Here is a 20079-nt window from a genome sequence, read left to right as displayed (position 1 = left end):
TCCGACAACAACGGTGCGATCCTGCCTCCGCCTCCTCGGTCACATGGCAGCGTCCACATTCGTGACTGCGCACGCCAGACTCCGACTTCGCCCGTTCCAAATGTGGCTGGCGTCGGTGTACCGCCCTCATCGCGATCCCCTAGACATGGTAGTGACGGTGGCAGAGCCCGCTCTCCAGAGTCTCACCTGGTGGCTGGACTCAGAAACGGTCTGCGAGGGAGTTCCGTTCCGCCCGCCTCGCCCATCAATCACCCTGACGACGGACGCCTCGGCGCTCGGCTGGGGGGCTCACGTAGGAGACCAACACACCCAGGGTCTCTGGTCACCCCAGGAGCTCTCCCTCCATATCAACGTCCGAGAGCTGAGAGCAATCCGCTTAGCTTGTCTCGCCTTTCGGGCTCACCTGCAGAACCGCTGTGTAGCGGTCTACACGGACAACACCACAGCCATGTTTTATGTCAACAGGCAGGGCGGAGCGCGGTCCTCTCCTCTTTGCAACGAGGCGTTGCTCCTCTGGGATTTCTGTGTAGCCCATTCGATTCGCCTCGAAGCGTTTTTTCTGCCGGGAGCGCAGAACACGTTGGCCGACCGCCTCAGCAGGTCCTTCGCCTCTCACGAGTGGTCCCTTCGCCCAGATGTGGCTTATTCCATCTTCCAGAGGTGGGGCTTTCCCCAGATAGACCTCTTTGCTTCCCGGACCAACCGCAAATGCCACAGGTTCTGCTCCTTCCAAGGCCAAGCTCCAGGATCCCTCTCAGATGCGTTTCTCCGGTCATGGACGGAGCCTCTTCTCTACGCGTTTCCTCCGTTTCCGCTCGTCCACCGAGTGTTGCTCAAGATCCGGAGAGACAGAGCCCGCATCATACTCGTCGCTCCGGCCTGGCCGAGACAGCATTGGTATACCCTGCTGCTCGAGTTGTCGGCTCGGGAACCCATTCCCCTCCCGCTGTGGCCGGACCTCATAACCCAGGACCTCGGCAGGCTTCGTCACCCGAACCTGCAATCGCTGCATCTCACAGCTTGGTTCCTGAGTGGTTGACCGACGCAGAGAGACATTGCTCCGCAGCGGTGCAGCAAGTGCTGCTCGAAAGCAGAAAACCTTCAACGCGAACTACTTACCTCGCCAAGTGGAAGCGCTTTGCTCTCTGGTGCGACCAGAGAGATATCAACCCTTTCTCGGCCCCCATTCAGACTGTCCTCGATTACCTTTGGTACCTCAAAGGTCAAGGTCTTGCCATCTCGTCCCTCAGAGTGCACCTCGCAGCGCTGTCAGCATTTCGACCAGCTATAGGAGGTCGCTCGATCTTCTCCAACCCGATGGTGTCACGATTCCTTAAGGGGTTAGACCGTCTATACCCGCAGGTGCGGCCTCCTGCTCCGACATGGGATCTTAACCTGGTCCTCGCCCAGCTCATGGGCCCACCCTTCGAGCCCCTTGCTACTTGCTCTCTCCTCCATCTTACCTGTAAGACGGCCTTCCTCGTGGCGATCACGTCCGCCAGACGGGTCTCAGAGCTCCGCGCCCTGACGGCGGGCCCCCCATATACCGTTTTTCACAGGGACAAGGTGCAGCTTCGCCCACACCCGGCCTTCCTCCCCAAGGTGGTTTCGCCCTTCCATCTCAACCAGGAGATCTTCCTCCCGGTCTTCTTCCCAAAGCCGCATGCCTCACCTCGGGAACAGCAGCTACATACCCTCGACGTCCGCGGCGCTCGCGTTTACATCGACCGCCGCGAAGCCCTTTCGGCGTTCGTCCCAGCTCTTTGTGGCGATAGCTGACCGCATGAAAGGAGAGCCAGTCTCCTCACAGCGGATTTCCTCCTGGGTGACGTCCTGCATCAGAACGTGTTACGAGCTTGCTCGCGTTCCCCCGTGCCGACTCACTGCCCACTCCACGAGGGCACATGCCTCATCGGCCGCTTTCTGGCTCATGTCCCCATCCAGGACATCTGTAGAGCGGCCACCTGGTCTTCAGTCCATACCTTCGCTTCCCACTACGCGTTGGTGCAGCAGTCTAGAGACGACGCAGCCATCGGCTCTGCGGTATTACACTCCGCCACGTCTCATTCCGACCCCACCGCCTAGGTAAGGCTTGGGAATCACCTACATGGAATGGATAGGAGCAATCACTCGAAGAAGAAAAGAGGGTTACTCACCTGTAGTAACTGGTGTTCTTCGAGATGTGTTGCTCCTATACATTCCAAACCCGCCCTCCATCCCCACTGTCGGAATAGCCGGCAAGAAGGAACTGAGGAGCGGACGGGCCGGCTGGGGTATATATACGCCGCCATGGCGGCGCCACTCCAGGGGGCGCCAGCCGGCCCGCCGGAGTTGCTAGGCTAAAAATGTTCCGAAGAGCCGTGCACGCGCGGCGCGCACACCTACATGGAATGGATAGGAGCAACACATCTCGAAGAACACCAGTTACTACAGGTGAGTAACCGTCTTTTCTCCATCCTGTTGGCCACCCATCTTGGCCAGCAAGAAGGAACGGCTTTGGGCCATTGGAAAATAAGCATCAAGTGGGCTGGTCAGTGCCTACCCTGATGTTAAGACAGGAAAAGGCCAGAAAAATCCTTGACTTATTATGCCCACCCTCACGTAGGTCACCGCTTCATGATCACTCTGTAATATTGATCCCAGATTCTCCCAATATATACGGGGGGAGTGTGGGAAGTTTTTCTCTCTTCTCTGCCCCCTCACAGGGCCCGTCCATGAGCCATGACATCCCACTGGTGTGCCAGCACCCTGCTGTTCATAAGTGTCTGGAGTCTGATGCTGTCCAGGCTCTATGCTGTACCTGTGACCCCTCTGAGCCTCTGGAGGTGCTTGCCAGCTGGAGCCCAGGAAGCTAAATTGCTGTGCCACATGCATGGATTCTGTGGGAATGGGAGCAACCCCCTGGCCCTGCAGCGTCACTATCAGTTCGAAGGAGACAAACACACTCAGTGACAGCCTCCTGGGTGGTGAAAGGTGCAGGGTAGCCCTGGTTTCCTCTGCTGTTTGGGGAACAACCATGCCCCTACGTGTCATCATTGCCATTGGAACTCAGACACCTCCGTTACCTGGAGAGGAACTGCAGCTGTCTCTGATCACACCAGCAGGCAAGAATATCACATGGTTCCTCGTAAACTGCTGAACTGGACTTTAGCTGCACATGACTTGATTCAGCAAGGTCCCCCAGACTGGACAGTTCCATTAAAGGACACACATTGTGACAAGCTCATGCCAGCAATTTGGTGTAAATTCTATAGGCACATTGCCATTTCAGAGAGATTTCATGAGCCCGGTTTGTACAGAGTGGATTTGGGCCAACAACAAAAAACAGCTTTAAATTCCAACCCTCTGATCACAAACTGTGCGTCCTTCTGACATTTAAGAGCCCCAGTTTCAGGACCCCAGGTGTTAAAATTGGATCAACAAGAACATTTGGTTCTTCCACCTCAGACTTCTCTGAAGGAGGGTCAAATCCACTTAAAGGGCATGAATAGCTCTCACATTGCACCTGCATGTGCTCTCCTGATTGAAACTAGCCATAAGGATTGGGATGAATGGGTAACCTGGGAATATTCTCACTCTTCCTTCAATGTTATCCACGCAGAAGGGTCTGTTATTGTCTATGTTGGCAAAGCAGGTATGTGTGTAAGGACATGATGTAATATTGTGTTGATTAATGGGCACTGGGTCCAACCCATGGGGCCTTATGCTAATCGCTGTTTCTATAATATAACCATCATTGTTGGTTGTGATAGTACATTTACTGTGCCTATATGGACTGTACAACAGTTAAATGCCTATCCTGAGATCTACAAGGAGGTTTCTCCCATTTCACTGGGAATGGGTCTCATTGCCATTAAGGTAAAAACACAGGCCATCACTCTTGGTGGGAGACTTTGCTTGGGTGGAGCCCCAGTGCAACAGGTCTTTTAAATCTCATGCTTCACCCCATTTGGTGATCACTGGTTTCCAAATTATACTAGCAATTGGTCTGATTCTGCTGGTTTGTTGGATACAACGACTGATGCAGCGGCTGCAATGGATGGAAGATCAGACCCGGTACCACGGCGTTAAGGATGCGATGGGGATACTCACTCAGTGCAAGTACCCCATCAACGGGGGGACTTGATACCAGCCAGCTCTGTGTTTTGGGGAACCAGGGCACAGTATCTAGCCTGTCTGACTCATGAAAGACACCCCCCTCCAGTCTCTGTTTGAGCCAAAACCAATCAGAGAAAAGGCTTGCAAAGAACAATGAAGGGCATTGGGAGACACACCTAGACCCCTCCTAACAAGGGTGACAAGATTAAGACATCTCTATTCGCATACAGAATGAAGAACAGAGACAACTCCTCTAGCCTCATCTGCATGAAAGATGGGACAGGGATTAGCATAATGAATGAGGAACAGAGAACCTCACTAAACTTTGAGACCAGAAAAACAGGGACACAGTGCATCATGGGAATCCCTGCTCCAGGTGCTAATGAACCTACGCCTGCACACACTCAGCTTAGCAATTATCAGACCAATTCTAGTAATAAATCTTCAATTGATATCCCAAAATACTGAAGGAGCCTAGTTGCATTGTGAGCTCCCTGGAAGAAAACACTACCCATAGCCAAGAGTGATCAGTTCCTATTGTCTAGCTAAAAAAAAACCCCTCGAGTCATCAGTTTACCCACAAAGAAATCTAGTGTTCTCCTTGAACTACTGTATTTTCTCTACAAAAACCCCTACCTGTGCCCAAGTCAGTGTTCTGATGTATAGACTCAAACTCTGCATCAGTTCCACTTGGACACCATCTCCTGACTGATCATGTTGAGGGCTCTGCCAGTCTCCAGCACTCAGGACCCAGAGCTACCACCATCACGTGGGAACCCCGACCAGTTCAAGCCTCATGGAGTGGGTGAGATTTCTCTCTCTCTCTGTTTTCTTTTCTACCACAGGTATTAACCTTTAAAATGTAACTGTTATATTTATTTAGCCCTCCTTGTGCAGTTATCACTATTATTCAATAAATTACTTTTATGGTTCAGCTGGTTGCTTCTCTCTCTCTCTGAATTTTACTCTTTTGTGTTTTCAGCTTCCCCCATTAATTCTGCAGCAACACTTCCTTTACCTAAGCTAAAGATCCCTGTAGCGCCCAAAAATACTGTGGGCTTTGCTCATTAAGTGGGTTACTACCAGTACTATTGTAACGTGAAAGTGGGATAGGGACGTGTTAAACTTGGGGCACATAAGGGGAGGGCAGCTGAAAGTGCTGCTCAACCCAGCCCATTGAGTACAGAGACACATGAGGGGATCAGCTGGAGGTGCTGATTGACCCGGTCCACTCAGACTTAGGGGGTGGGGAGTGTGTGTGTGTGTGTTCATCTAATTCTAGGGCTGGAGGAACCCAGCCCTGGGGAACCTAGGTCCTGCAGGGTAGCTCCATTGGGAGGGGCCTTGCAGAAGGGAAAAGTAGAGCTCCATATGAACACACAAATGACATAAGCAGCATATTAACAGATTTACAGCACCCTCCTTCCCCACCCAGAAGAGTGACCCTAATAAATGGGCATAGCCCAAAGTAACGGGCACATCTGGTAACATGACCATCTTGGATAATAGCCATTGATGGACCCATCCTGCATGACCTTATCTCATTCTTTTTTGAACGCCTTTTATAGTTTTGGACTTCAACACCCCTTGCCAATGAGTTCCATAAAGTGACTGTTCAACACCCCTTGCCAATGAGTTCCATAAAGTGACAGTCCATAAAGTGACTGTGTGAAGAAGCATTTCCTTACATTTGTTTTAAACCAGCTGCCTATTAATTTCATTATGTGACCCTGGTTCTTGTGTTACATGAAGGAAGCAATAACTCTTCCTTATTCACTTTCTCCACTTATCATGATTTCTCAACATTTGCCATGACAACTACAGCCCACCTAGTAACTTAGTTCATTCATGCCCAACAGTACACATATCTAGCTCTCAAATGAATTAAATGCATTTACCAAACCTCATCCTATGCTGCGTTTTGAAGCGCCACTATTCAAAGGGAACACTGGGCTGCCCTGTTGTGTACACCACTGCAGCAGTTAATGCTAACTATACATCGCACTGTTCACAAGAATTTACTAGTCCTGTAAGGATTTTTCTTGAGAAGCGAAGAAATGCTTTAACGCCGTCCATCTTGCTGATTTTTCTGCTTCGCTCTATTGTCTGCTGCTGATATTGATTGCACGCACCTGTGTCACATGTACATTGGAATATAATTCCACATAGTCCTACAATCCTTAGAAGACGATCTGAGAGGAAGTAGAACATGTACTAAACTGGATTTTCTTTGCCTTAGGAATTACAAATGTGCTCATTTTACAAATGAAAACTTGTCAGAACAAGGTAAATGTGCCCTGTCCTGAAGAAAAACTTCTTATTGCCTCTCGGTGTAGATTACAGCCCTTCTTGGCACCAGCTCTATAGATTTGCCTCTGTGACTGGTTTTGCCTGCCTGCTTCGTGTTCCCGTTCATTAGGACTTAGGCCAACTTGACCCTTGTAATGGCTTTAATTCCCTTCACTACTATGAAGGAAAACATGGCCTACCTAGCAACAGCCTTATTAAGCAAGATCTGCTGAGGCTTTCAATCCTCTGTGGAGAGTTCAGTTGTTCAAAACAAGTTTTTAAATTTTCTGGTGATGCTGATGAGTATTTGGTTGTCTTCTATAAAATGTGGATTATATTATAATCTCAACCATGATAGTACTGAAATTGATTTTATAAACCCTAGGTAAATTCCTGGATTTGCAGCATAATGGAACTGGTAAGACTGCGGTTCCAAAGATGGTACAGTTCTATATAAAACTTTTCAATGTATAATGTGCTCAGAAACTGAACAGCATTTTGAAAAGCTAGCGTGGTAACTTTAAAACAATTCAGTGTCCTCAAATGTGTTTGCATTGTTTTGTCTTCTTTGCATGCCTGACAAGCTGTCAGATCTTTATGCGAATGCTTCTGAGATTGATCTGTGCACTGCAAAGCCCACAGCCCTCAGTGTTCTGGGCCCACCCCACTCACTGGATCCTTTGAGTCTGCAGCTTCAGCTCTGAAGGGTTAAAATCCACGTGCTGTTTGCATAACAACTTGGTACACCTCTACCCCGATATAACACGACCCGATATAACACGAATTCGGTTAGAACGTGGTGAAGCAGCGCTCTGGGGGGGGCGGGGCTGCGCGCTCCGGCGGATCAAAGCAAGTTCGATAGAACGCGGTTTCACCTCTAACGCGGTGAGATTTTTTGACTCCCGAGGACAGCATTATATCGGGGTAGAGGTGTATATGGATTGCGTCCGCTTTTAGAGGCCCAAAGTCCAGAGTCTGGTCAAGAGGCCAGAGGCCTAGCAAATAGTGATCAGCTACGAGAAAGCAGAATAAACAAAAGAGAACCTTGGCCCTAGGTCATTAATTTGTTATTAATGCAGATTTCCATGGAAGGATATGACTAATACTTTAATGGCAGAATATGGCCCCAACATTCTCATTAGCCATCCTTAGACCTGACAGGTACGTCTTAATGTCTCCAAAGAAACTTAGAGACAGACTATTTTAAAAAAAGACCTGCTGAATGAATAAAATGAGGTTTAAAATTAACTTTGTAAACCAAATACAGTAGAACTTGCTTATATTGAACTCAGCTGTAATGAAACTTCATGTAAGTTTTGCCATTGACGTCAAAAGGATCTAGGGTCTGACCTTTTTCCAAAGTCTCAAATTGCCTCTATGCATTTCAGTGAATTTGCACTCCTGCTACACAGAAGCTACTCTATGTTTATAGGGCCAGATGGCATACCCCCCAACACACAGCCTGAATCCTATACCATAACGCATTTAAGCATATGTGGAGCTCTAAGTGTGTGAATAGTCCCATCAAAGTCAAGGAATTTGTAAGGAAAAACATGGCACTTCAAGTGCAAATCCTCTTCAAGTTGCAAAAACCCACTTCACAACCACTACTTCAGTACCAGAGCTGCACTCCTGTTCACTGGCAGGAAGATGGTGCATAGATATGACTGCAGGTAGGAAAAGATGCCCAGCTTCTTGTCCTGCCTTGCTCTGCCAAGCATCCCGCCTCTCCTGTGTGGTTAGGTCTGGGATGCTGTGTTTCTGACAGCAAACTGTCTTGCACGGGGAGGGCAGTAGAATTTTCCCCCATAGTGAAATCCCACTGTGGTAATCCTTTGGGAACAGAAATTATCACCAAATGACCAAATAAGTATTAAAACTGCACTGCAAGCCTGTTATCAGGCTGAGCAGAGACAGAAAGGGAGGAGAAGTTGCCACAAGTGAGCCATGAGAGGACTAAGGGGGAGTCACTAACTCCAGACTTCATGCAACTGCTTTTCATTAAGGGTGAAGGACTAGCCTTTCAGACAGGAAGTGCCCCTGCACTTGAAGGGGAATAAAGGAAGTGCCCCCCCAAGAGATGGGGCTATTTTGGCAGTCAGGCCTTTTCCTGTTACACTGAAACAACTCTGTCGATGGTGATGTATTTTTGTGAAACAACCAAATTTCCCCACAGGTATGTTCTTGTCATATCTATATTTAGATTGGCTAAAGCTCTTTGTAGTAGGAATATGTTGTTTGTTTATCATGTAACTTTGACTCCTTCACCTGCACTCTTCCCAACCATCCATCTCTGCTGAACCTACTTTTAGCATATCCCACCTTTTGAGCAGCTTTCAGCAGACACTGTATATGATTGATTTTGCCATTCTGCCAGTAATATGTCCCCTCACTCTCTCTGTAATTAACATGTAATAGACAAGTTTTGACAACACTTTCCTGTACTGTTTTACTTCCCTGTGTTGCACACTTTAGAACTTCTGAGTTTGTGCAGATTCTCCTTTTAGATTCTCCTGTTGTAACCCCTCCTATTATTTAATCCTGTCCATGCTGGGTGGTGGTATGTTTTGTCAGAAGTGAGCTGCATTCGAGTGTGTTTGTTCAGTAAAGTTCAGAACTGCTACAATCCTGACACTTCAAACTGTTCAAATGTCAGCTTCAATTCTGAGGGAAAAATGATCACACACAATATTCAAACAGTGTGCGGTGCAGGTTACAACAAATGCATAGGAGGTCATGACTCTACAGAATAGATGCAGGAGCTCTAGAAGGCCTCAAGAAAAGGAGTTCCTCTACACAACAATTTTTGTTGTACCCCACCAACGGAAACGTTGTTCTTTCTGGATTTTAAATGTAAGCAGAGTCAGGATGAGATCTACCCTGACATCTGGTGGTACATTATGAGGAGTGGGCAAAGGAATTTTAGGAATGTGCATTTGCATTGGTAAACCCACTCCACTTAGCATAACACACAGCAGCATGGGATAGTTATTTTCACACTGTGGAATCCCCAATTTCTTTGTTATTGGGGCAGGAAGGAAAAAAAAGGGCTGTTACCTTAATTATGTGAATGAGGAACTATGAGACTGCTTTATGACAGAAATGACTCAACCTACATTAAATAGTACTTGCTAGACAAGGGACATGGGTTCCAAAACCCAGTGAAGGAAGAGAGGCTGGGGACTGGTGTGTGTACCTGATGGTATGGGCCCCTTTTGAGGGCCTGGAACACCAATTGCACATCCTCCTCTCTCCACTGTTAAAGAGCAGAGCTAATTTTGAATCCTTTAGGAGTCCATCTGGAGGCTGCTGACCTGAATTCATGTTGGCCCAAGGTGGCACTGGGGCTCCTCTACTACAAGCTGAAATCACTAGAAGAGCTAAGCTTACTGAGCTGAGATCACTGAGTGGGGGAGCCTGAAGATTGAGATCGCTAAGCAGCTGGCAGAGCGGAGCAGTCTGCAGCACGTTGGTGCAGCCCATGGAACAGTGAGCAGTGTGGAGCGGTTTGCGTGGATGGCTGATGCGGTTCACGGGTTGGCTGGAGGAGCGGCTGGGAGTGGAGCCAGTCGTGGTGCAGGCTGCAGCAGAACTCCACGGAGAAGTGGGGCAGTCGGCCCTGGCCCATGTAAGGTGTCCCTTAACACCCTGTGTGTGCCCCCCCCATTTCCACCCAGGCTGGGGGGGGGTAAAACTCTGCAGATAAACTTTTGAACTCTGGGGTGGCACTGACCAGAGACAGAGACTCTTGGATTGTTGGACTTTGAGGTGATTGGACTTAAGACCCTAAGGGGGAGAGGACAGTGCCAAATGTACTTGGAGGTGGGGTTTTTTTTGCTTATGGTTTGTGTATAGTCCTGTTTGTGGTGTCTCTCCAACGTGATGCCGCATTGTTTCCCTCCTTTATTAAAAGGATTTTGCTACACTCAGACTCTGTGCTTGCGAGTGGGGAAGTATTGCCTCCTAGAGGCGCCCGGGGGGGTGGTAGGTAATTGTCCCAGGTCACTGGGTGGGGGCTCGAGCCGGTTTTGCATTGTGTTATTGAAACGGAACCCCTGGATACTGAACCCGGCCCTTGTTGCTGCCAACTCAGAGGGGCAGAAGGGTTACATAAAAAGCCTCTCATAAAAATGCCACATCTGGTAGCATTAGCGCTGAGTGCAGAGAAAGTGGGTGCCACGGCACAGCTAGACTCCTTTCTAAGAAAGCAATAGACGTCAATCAAGAATGTTACCAGCGATTGCCTCAGGTGGAAAGTGATAGCTAAAAAGTGTATGCAGTTGACAGATTGATATTAATTTCCTAGAGACTGCTTCTCAGGTATCAGATTTGTGGGTACAATACAGTCATTCCTGGAGTGGAGTTTCTTGGGTAATCAAAATAGGTTCTACCTGTTTCACAAAACGTATTGATTTAGGGCCTGATCCAAACCCACTGAAGTCGTTGGAAGGCTCCCACCGATTTAAAATTATGGGCAGTGGATCTGGCCCCATTTGAGCACTTTGTAAGGACTCAGGAAAAAGAATCCCATTCAAAATAGTTAGATAACTAAAGAAAGGCATGTGGTACTATTTTCCATATTATTCCTTACTGTCTCAGCACTGTGTGGAAGAAAGTGTTCATGCTCTTTATCCCACAGGGATTGGAAGGAATCCTATGAAATGATTATTTGCCACATGAGAAGAACAGAAAGCATTTGTACAGGCTTAGGGGAGTGGGGAAAGATGGTGCTGTTTTATGTATGAAATGTTCCACGCGCTAAAGGAAGAGAGCTGGGTCATGTAAATAAGCAGTGACCCCCCAGGCTCTCTGGATTCTCTACTAAAAGGGGACCTGACCCTGCAAACCCTTGCTTTCCTCAGTAGTATTAGAGCCCAATCCTGCAATTGTTTAAGCTAATGAGTCAGTTTACGCAGGTGACAAGTCTGAGTAAAATACTTGCATGAATGAAGTTACTTCCATGTTTTGTATTGTTTCAGGATTGGGCTCTTAAGGCAAGGAAACGGTACTGTGTGATTTAAGCACAACTTGCAACTGGATTTTTAGGATTTGGCCCAATGTCTCTTATTACTCAACAACTGTTTTGCTAGGCCACAGTGGTGGCCAGTGAGCTGCAAAGCTCAGACTGAAACAGCAGATGAGATTTACAGTTATACACTGAGTCTTGTAGAGACACAAATGCCCTAGAGAAGACTGGCATGATGGATACTGCTGCAATCAGAGTTCTGGGGAACTCAGCAATGTATCCAGTTGTCCAATTGTATGATGTCACTTTAATAGGGAGAGGCTTTAAAATAAGTCAGTTCAGGGACAGTGTTTCTGATTCAAGGAGGATTATGGCCTATGAACTATGGGAGGAATGCCGTACTTCTGCAGTTTTAAGGAGACAGTCTTTGGCTTCAAATGTTTGTGACCCAAACCAATTTATTATTCCTGCTTCTTGAATATTTGTATTTGTTCTTTTTTTTGTTTTTTTTGGCCAGGGGAGGAAGGGTCGCAGATGGATGGTACTGTAGCCAGACATTTTACCCTGCAGGGGCATCCACCAATTAACCACTTGTGAAAGGGACCCAAGGGTAATGTCACAGGTGACAGATAACCAGGAGACCTCAGATCAGTCTGTGACAAACATAACAATAATCTCGTGCGTCTCAAGGGCTAAAAGCTCAGTGGAAGCGGAGTCTCTCCTTTATAGTGCCGATTTAAAGGGGAAGCAAGCTGAAGCTTGTTCATGGTATGGGAGAGGTACCAAGCGGTGACTCTCTGATCCCAGGTGATAAACTCCTCCCAGCAAAGTACCGACTCGGAGACTACAACGCAGAGCTGCGGAGGAGGAAGAAATAGACGGGGTCCCCGGGATGTGGGAGCTCACTACACTCAAACTTTCCCAAGCCTGGCCTGAGGGCTCTCTGCTCGCTACAGTGATATTTCGTCCCCTTCAAAAGTTCCCTTGGGGAAGCTGTGGGAGGAAGATCCCCTAGGGGCCGTGGCGAAGACCAGGAGCAGGTCTTGTGTCTCGGTGGTGGGGGTGGCTGTTGGCTTTTCCTCCACCCCATTGCGCTCCCCCGGGGGCTCCCAAGTCAGCGCCCACCAGTTTGGGATTTATCTTTCCTAGGCGGACCTCTTCCCTTAACCTCCTTCTCCCCGCTTCATCCCTGCAGCATCTGCCTCAGCCTGGTCCTTGCACGGCTGAGCGAAGGGGCCGGGTAGAAATGCCGAGCAGCTCACCGAGATGAGGGTGCAGCTGCCCCTGGCGCTGGAGCAGGATGGAGGGAGGGGGAGACGCGCCCAGCGGCTGGGGTACACCGGGAGAAAGAGAATGAGGAGAGGAGCGGGTGCCCACACACACAGAGAGAGGCGGAGAGCAAGGACACACACACACACAGTTGCACCCAGAGTCAGGCACCCCATGCCCAGTGCCTGAGACAAAGTGACAGAGCAGGGGGCACAGACACCGTGTGAGAAGCAGGCACCGGGGCTGAGATGCACATGAGAGAAAGACAGAGGGGCCGAGAGAAGACCGGCCCCCGCCCACGCTGACCGAGAGCGGGACGCAGATACACACACACACACACACACACACACACACACACACACACACTGATCTCACACAGATAGGGTGATCTTACACACGCAGCCAAGGTCATGATCACACACAAGAGACAGGCTGATCGCACACACGGCAATCACACACACACAGCGATCACACACACACAGAGCGATCTCTCTCTTACAGGGTGATCACACACACACACGATCATACACACCTCTCCAGGGACAGGGAGAACGCCAGGCTCCGCTCCGCGCGGAATCTGAGCACAGCAGCAGCAAACCCATCCTGGGTCTGGGCCTTTCTTCTCTCTCTTTTTCCATTTAGTCAAACAACACCTCCCCAAGCCCTGAAAAAATGCCTGCCTGTGAAGCGAGGAGAGGGCGCCGGGTCTATAAATAAGAAGTGAGTACTGGCACAATGGCATGTGTTTCTAGATCGCAGTCTGTCCGAACCCCTCCTGGCCTGACCCCCTTCCCTGAAACCCCTGCCGCACCCTGCAACCCCCTGCCGCACCCCTCCTGCATCCCGACCCCCTGCCGCACCCCACACCCTTCCTGGCCCGACCCCCTGCTGCACTCCACACCCCTCCTGCACCCCAACCCCCTGCCCTGACCCCCCTGCTGCACCCCGACCTCCTGCCACACCCCGCACCCCTCCTGGCCCGATCCCCTGCCCTGAAACCCCTGCTGCACCCCGACCCCCTGCCCTGAGACCCGTGCCGCACCCTGCATCCTCTGTCCTGACCCCCTTCCCTGAGCCCCCTGCTTCACCCTGCACCCCGCATCCCTCCTTCACCCCACACCCTGCCCTCAGCCCCTGTCACACCCTCACCCTCCTGCACCCCTGGGGACAGGAGGGGCAGAGTTGGGGGATTTTGGGGAAGGGGTTGGAATGGGGTGGGGCCGAAGGAGGCATGGGGTGTGTGTCAGTAAATGCAGTCCTCAGGACAATGTACTAGTCCTCATGGTCATTTGAGTTTGAGACCCTGATTCAGAACCGTTACTAGGTATTTTTGAGCCCCAGGCAAGAATATAAAATTGCGCCATCCCCCAGGGCTGGCTCTTCTGCAGCAATTCGGCGGCAGGTCCCTCAGTCCCTCTCGGAGGGAAGGGCCTGCCGCCGAAGAATGAATGAAGTGGCGGCAGTAAAACCTGTGATTTTGGGGGGGTCAACTCATGATTTTTGACTGCTTGGGCTGGTAATGTTGCTTCCAAGATGGTCTTTGGTTCCAGTCTAGTTCCAATGCAGAGAGGGACTCACAGGTTAAGAGAGGAGGGAGGTGCTGGATATCAGCAGTGGCCACTAGGGATCAGCATGTGTCCTGAGAATGCTGGGAGTTCAGGTTTGCAGCCAGGATCAAGGGTGGCAGGTTTGTAGAAATTTTGGTGGTGCCCAGAACCCGCTCTGCCCAAACTCTGCCCACGGCTCTGGGAGGGAGTTTGGGTGAGGGAGGCGGTCTGGGGTGCAGGCCCTAGGCTGGGGCCGGGAAGGGGGTGGAGGCTCTGGAAGAGAGTTTGGGGGTGGGAGGGGGTACGGAGGGAGGGGGTGCAGGTTCTGGGAGGGAGTTTGGGGATGGAAGGGGTGCAGAGGGACGGGGTGCAGGGGTGAGGACTGTGGCTGAAGGTGAGAGGTTTGGAGTGTGGGAGGGGCTCAGGGTGAGGGCTCTGTCTGGGGCTGGAAATGGGAGGGGCTCAGGGCTGGGGGAGAGGGGCAGCATGCAGGGGGATGAGGGCTCTGGTTGGGACTGGAGATGAAGGGTTTGTGGTGGGGGCAGAGGGTGCAGTGGAGGGTGAAAGCTCTGACTGGGGGTGTGGGCTGGGGGGGGGGGCCGGGCTGGGGCTGAGTTTGGGGTGCAGGCAGGCTGCTCCGGGACAGGGGCCAGAGAGGAGGACTTCCCCCAGCCCTTTCCCTGCTGGCAGCAGCAAGCTCTGGGGGAGGAGCCCCCCTTTCCTGCCCCCCCAGCAGCACATTCACCTCCACCACTGTCACTGCATTGGCTCCTAGGGACCCTCTCAGGTCCAGGAATCTCCCTCACTTCCCTGTGGTGGGTGCCAGGAGGTGCTGCATGCGGCTCTGCCCCTGCTGTTGCCCCTGACTGTAACCTCACTGAGGGCGAGGGATGGGGCTACCTTCTTGCCCAGCATGGGGCAGGAGCAGTGACTGCGGGCGGAGGGAGAGGGGCTCTGTGCTGCTGGAGGGTCTCGTTGGAAAATGAAAAAGTCTGAGGTGGAAGGGCAGGCTCAGGGTCAGGAAATGGGGGGCGCTAGGACCCTGCGGCAGCAATTGCTGCAGGGAGGCAGCATGGAGCTGCTCTGTCCAGAAGGAGGGGGGTGGGAGGAAGTTGGGGCCGGGGGGCACTCATGGGAGGCGTGGGGGGGCAGCAGGTGGGGCCAGGGAGGGGGATCACCTGGGTTATAAATATCTCCGGGCCAGCGGCTTTTTTTTTTCTTTCTCCGCCAGTTTCTGCACCTGAGGCAAGTGCCTCACTCCCCTCGCCCGGGCACTGCCCTGAGGTGAAGTAGGGTGAAGAGCTGGCAGAGCTTTCTGAGCAACTTGTATTGTGGGGATGTTCCCCCCCCCCCTTGAACTAGGCATTAGAGGAAGGAAAGAAAGGCGTAAGGAAAGGAACAGGCGCAGCTTCTCGCCTGTCTAGCCAAGACCAGCGGGCTTTGTAGGCACCATGCCAGGCAGCTGATCTCTAGGCAAGAGTCCCACTGAGGTAAGTAGGAGCCCAGCTGCAGGGTCAGCCCTGGTGGGGGTGGGGGGGGCAGATGTGCACAGTTAGAACAGACGCGCCGCTCACTATCCGGCACCAGAACATTTCCACGCTGCCTTTCCCCCGCCCCACAGAACGCAGCCCTGGCTCGCTGAGCGATCTACCTTCCCATTGGCCACACTGGGTGACGTGTTGCTGCCGAACCTCCCTAATAAACAGCTCATTGGGCCATGGTGGCTGCTGGTTCGTGAGTGGCTGCGCTAATGGCCAATCAGCGCTATCCTGGGGTGGGGGTGTGGGTGTAAAAAACTGACCGTGCGGCGCCGGTTGGTGGAACCTGGGCGCTGGGGAAGGGAGCGGGGACCCGGCAGCCCCGGGCGCTCCGGTGAGTGTGGGGCGGGGCGAGGAGCCGGGCACCGCCTCCTGTCGGGGCGGGGGAGGGGTGAAGGAGCGGGCGCTGGTCCCCGCGCAGGCAGCGGGGCTGGGGGGCGCCTCGGCCCGGCCCTTCTCCTCCTGCCTGGGTCACGCAGTGTGGCTGCGGCCGCTCCCCGTGGGCACCGCCGGGTCTTTGGCCCGCTCTCCCCAGGCGCTCGGAGGTCACTGCCCCCCCCCCCGGTCTCTGGGCTACGGTTTAGGCTTCGTCCCTGGAAAGGTTTGTGTAAAACCAGCTCCTGCCCGGGGACAAGGGGCGGGGCGGTGTTTGCCCAGCACCAGCTGTGTATAAATCAGCCTCCCTGAGCCCCCCCGCTGCAGCCCTGGCTTCAGCTGCGTGTGTGAGCCTGGCCTATAACGGGCCGCCCGTGCTCCCGGGCAGTGGGCGGCGCTGGCCAGTAGGAGCCGATTTGCGGCAGACACTCCACGGCAAGTGCCAGCAGGTCCCTCTTTCTCAGGCCCCCTCGTGTACACCCCTGCTTGAAAAGCTGTTTGTTTGTGTGCAGGTCGCTTTGTTTAGCATCTTCTGACTCCTGTTGCACTGTTTTTCTTGTGACTGCTGCCAACTGTTGTAAGAAAACTTCTTCTTTCTTTGCAGCAAGTGGTGAGCAATTTGGCCTGCTGATAGGATGTTACCTCTTTTTTCCTGCTGCCACCTTGGATGACTTGTCCAGAGTCTTTACAAGTTTGTATGATTAGGGTCAAGGTGCTGTTTATTAAATTGTTGAGGATTTCACTTCAGATCTTCATGGAAAGCCTTCCAGAATGTCTGGATGTTCTGGGATAAGACTCACTGGTAGAGCTGAGGACACAGCTAATCTAGGGCATGTCTTCGCTAGGGTTTTATAACACATGTAACCCCAGCCCTGATGCGTGGCCTAAGACTTCTCCCTGTTGCTTGCTTCTTGGAGTGGCTTCTCACCTCAAGGGTATGGGGCCTGTGAGCTCATCTGCCAGCCCCATAGGCAGCTTGGCTGTGGCTCCACCCCCAGCCTCTCTCCCCAGACCCTGGACCTGCTTCTGGCGCTAGACCCTGCCCTCCAGCAGCAGCCCTGGCCTTGGCCCCCTTACCCTGTATGCGTCACCTCTCCTGCCACCCCTCCTCAACCAACAGAAAGGGCTACCTTTATATGGTTGTGCAAGCATTGGTGGGTCATCAAAAATGCTTCACCAATGTCAGTGTTGGCTGGTTAGGGAAGATACGTGATGCTTGCATTGTTAAGAACACAAGACTGTTGAAAGTTACAATCAGAGACTTTCTTGACTGGCAGATTACTATTGGCAATGTTGAAATGTGAGTAGCGATACTGGGAGGACCCAACCTACCCCTTGCGCCATTGGCTCATGAAGGCATCCACCTCAACAGCACCCAGGAAAGATTCAGCTACCAGCTCAGCATGTGCAGAATGACAGTTGGGTGCATAGGCAGCAGGTTTGTATAATTTTTGGTGGGGCCCAAAATGGTGGTGCCCCCCCGCTCCCGCCCTGTAAGCCGATATAAAATGAAGCTACAACGCGTCAGCGCCACAAGATTACAAGGGTCAATTAAAAGTGGAAAGTCAGAAGCAGCACTTGCCTACTTCAATATACAGTATTATATTTTGTTGCACCTGTTGTGATGAAGTGGGAATGTTCTTAATATTTTCTCTGAATACTGTGTGGGTGTCTCAGTTTCCCTGCAAGATGCCAACTGAAGGTGTTGGGGACAAAGAGATCAGGTGGCCTCCTTGTCCGGAAGAGACACAGAGGCCAGAGGAGGGAGTGTCAGTTTGGAGCTGGCTGGGGAAATGGGGAGAGACTCAGAACTTGGTTCTGGGCTCCCCACCCCGCAAGATGGACCTGACAGAGGGGTTCTGTTTTCTGTACCAACAAGCTCTGTTTAAACTGTGTTCCCGTCATCTAATAACCTTCTGTTTTACTGTCTGGCTGAGAGTCACATCTGACTGTGGAATTGGGGTGCAGGGACCTCTGGCTGCCCCAGGACCCCGCCTGGGCGGACTCACTGCGGAAAGTGCATGGTGTGGAAGGGCATGCTGAATGCTCTGAGGTCAGACCCAGGAAGGTGTAAGCTTCTTGCCCTGGAGACAGTCTGCTCAGAGAGGAGGCTCCCCCAGAGTCCTGACTGGCTTTGAAGGAGTGGTTCCAGAGCATCCCAGCATCCCCTTCCACCCCATGCACTTCCCAGAAGTCCGCAAAGGCACTAACACTCCCTCCTCTGGCCTTTGTCAAGAAGGCTAACAGCATTTTGGGCTGTATAAGTAGGGGCATTGCCAGCAGATCGAGGGACATGATCATTCTCCTCTATTCAACATTGTTGAGGCCTCATCTAGAGTACTACGTGCAGTTTTGGGCCCCACATTGCAAGAAGGATGTGGAAAATTGGAAAATCCAGTGGAGGGCAACAAAAATGATTAGGGGGCTGGAGCACATGACTTCTGAGGAGAGGCTGAGGGAACTGGGATGGTTTAGTCTGCAGAAGAGAAGCATGAGGGAGGATTTGATAGCTGCTTTCAACTACCTGATAGGGGGTTACAAAGAGGATGGATCTAGACTGTTCTCAGTGGTAGCAGAGGACAGAACAAGGAGTAATGGTCTCAAGTTGCAGTGGGGGAGGTTTAGGTTGGATATTAAGAAAAACTTTTTCACTAGGAGGGTGGTGAAACACTGGAATGGGTTACCTAGGGAGGTGGTGGAATCTCCTTCCTTAGAGGTTTTTAAGGCCCGGCTTGACAAAGCCGTGGCTGGGATGATTTAGTTGGGAATTGGTCCTGCTTTGAGCATGAGGTTGGACTAGATGACCTCCTGAGGCCCCTTCCAACCCTGATATTCTATGATACTCTAAACTGACCACCAAATTTAAGTTGCGTGTTTTTCCCGTCAGGTGAGGACTCTGGGGCAGGGCTGGGGATAAGGAACTTGGGGTGCAGACAGGCTGCCCCAGGGCTAGGGCCAAAGAGGACTCCCCTCCACCCTCCCTGGCAGCAGCAAGCTCCAGGGGAGGGACCCCTCCTCTCCCCCGCAGTTCGCTGCACATGCTCCTAGGTCCCTCTCAGGTCCAGAAAGCCCACTCGCCTCCCCTATGGTGGGTACCGAGGGGGGAGGTTGCCATCACGTGTGGCCTCTCCTGCTGCCACTGGGGATGGGGCTGCCCCTTGCCCAGCATGGTGCAGGAGTGGGGACTGCAGGGTGGTAGCTGGGGAGGGGCACAGTATCACAAAATTCACCTAAGCCCCAGCTGCACAGGTCTAGGAAGCTCCCCTCCCCATTGGTGTAGCCAGGTTCTAACGTCAGGGGGAGCAAACACGTAAAAAAAGATGCCAGCCAACATATCCAATTACTAATCAGGTAGTTCTATAACAGGCTGCCCTGGACCCCATCACCCCCTGAAGCACAAGGTAGGGGTAGGCACCATCATGTTGTGCAACAAACACTTGACAAAATTACTGGACTTAGTGATGGACAATGCGGGCAGGTGGGTATTATGTCATTCAATCATTCAACCCATAAAATTGCACACATTTTGCCTCAGTGAAATTAAATATCCAGAGAATTACTGGGCCTGTGATGATGACCAGGGCTTGCTCACCTGTGGCTCCCGCTCCCTGTGCTGTGGAGGCACAGCCAGGCAGGTCTGCATCTGTAAGCAGGCACCCTGCCTCAGGTGCAGCTCCCGTGGGCCCTGATAGCCAATAGACTGGGAGCCTCCCGGCCAATGGAATGGGCTGGGCTGGGCTGGGGGGTGGAAGGCAAAGGGGGAGATTGTAGGGAGCTTTGGAGGAGGGGAGGCAGTGGGGGAGGGGAGTGGGCTGGCACAAAGGGGAGGGCTCTCTGGAGAGGAGTGACAGGGGTCATTGGGAGTCTCTCGAGGGGGCAGAGGGTTGTGTGGGTATCTGTGGGGCAGGGGGCTGTGATGGGCAGAGCCAGCTGCAACCTGGGTCTGCTCTGCGGGGGGTGTTGCTGTCCCAGGAAGCTCCCCATCCTGTGTATGTCT

The 20079-nt window shown here is 51.9% G+C and overlaps 1 protein-coding gene across 15 annotated transcripts in view; it reads left to right on the top strand.

Annotated features, from left to right (window-relative positions):
• Nucleotides 1-15384: 15384 nt before the first annotated feature.
• The window catches only part of LOC120394287 (centromere protein F-like), a 40798-nt gene continuing 36103 nt past the window's right edge, over nt 15385-20079 (top strand). For 7 of the 15 annotated variants that reach the window (XR_005592238.1, XR_005592239.1, XR_005592234.1 and 4 more), the window contains exons 1-3: nt 15952-16041; nt 16687-16773; nt 17360-17520. The gene's annotated coding sequence lies outside the window, so the exon portion shown is untranslated. Of the gene's footprint in view, nt 15660-15951; nt 16042-16094; nt 16309-16686; nt 16774-17359; nt 17521-20079 lie in introns of those variants that run through there. The other 8 variants (XM_039518536.1, XM_039518539.1, XM_039518542.1 and 5 more) reach the window with 8 other exon arrangements.

The sequence above is a fragment of the Mauremys reevesii genome, unplaced genomic scaffold (genome assembly GCF_016161935.1).
Source record: "Mauremys reevesii isolate NIE-2019 unplaced genomic scaffold, ASM1616193v1 Contig48, whole genome shotgun sequence".
Taxonomy (NCBI): Eukaryota; Metazoa; Chordata; order Testudines; family Geoemydidae; genus Mauremys; species Mauremys reevesii.
The sequence above is the reverse complement of the archived record's forward strand: the minus strand, read 5'-3'. Positions and strand labels throughout refer to the sequence as shown.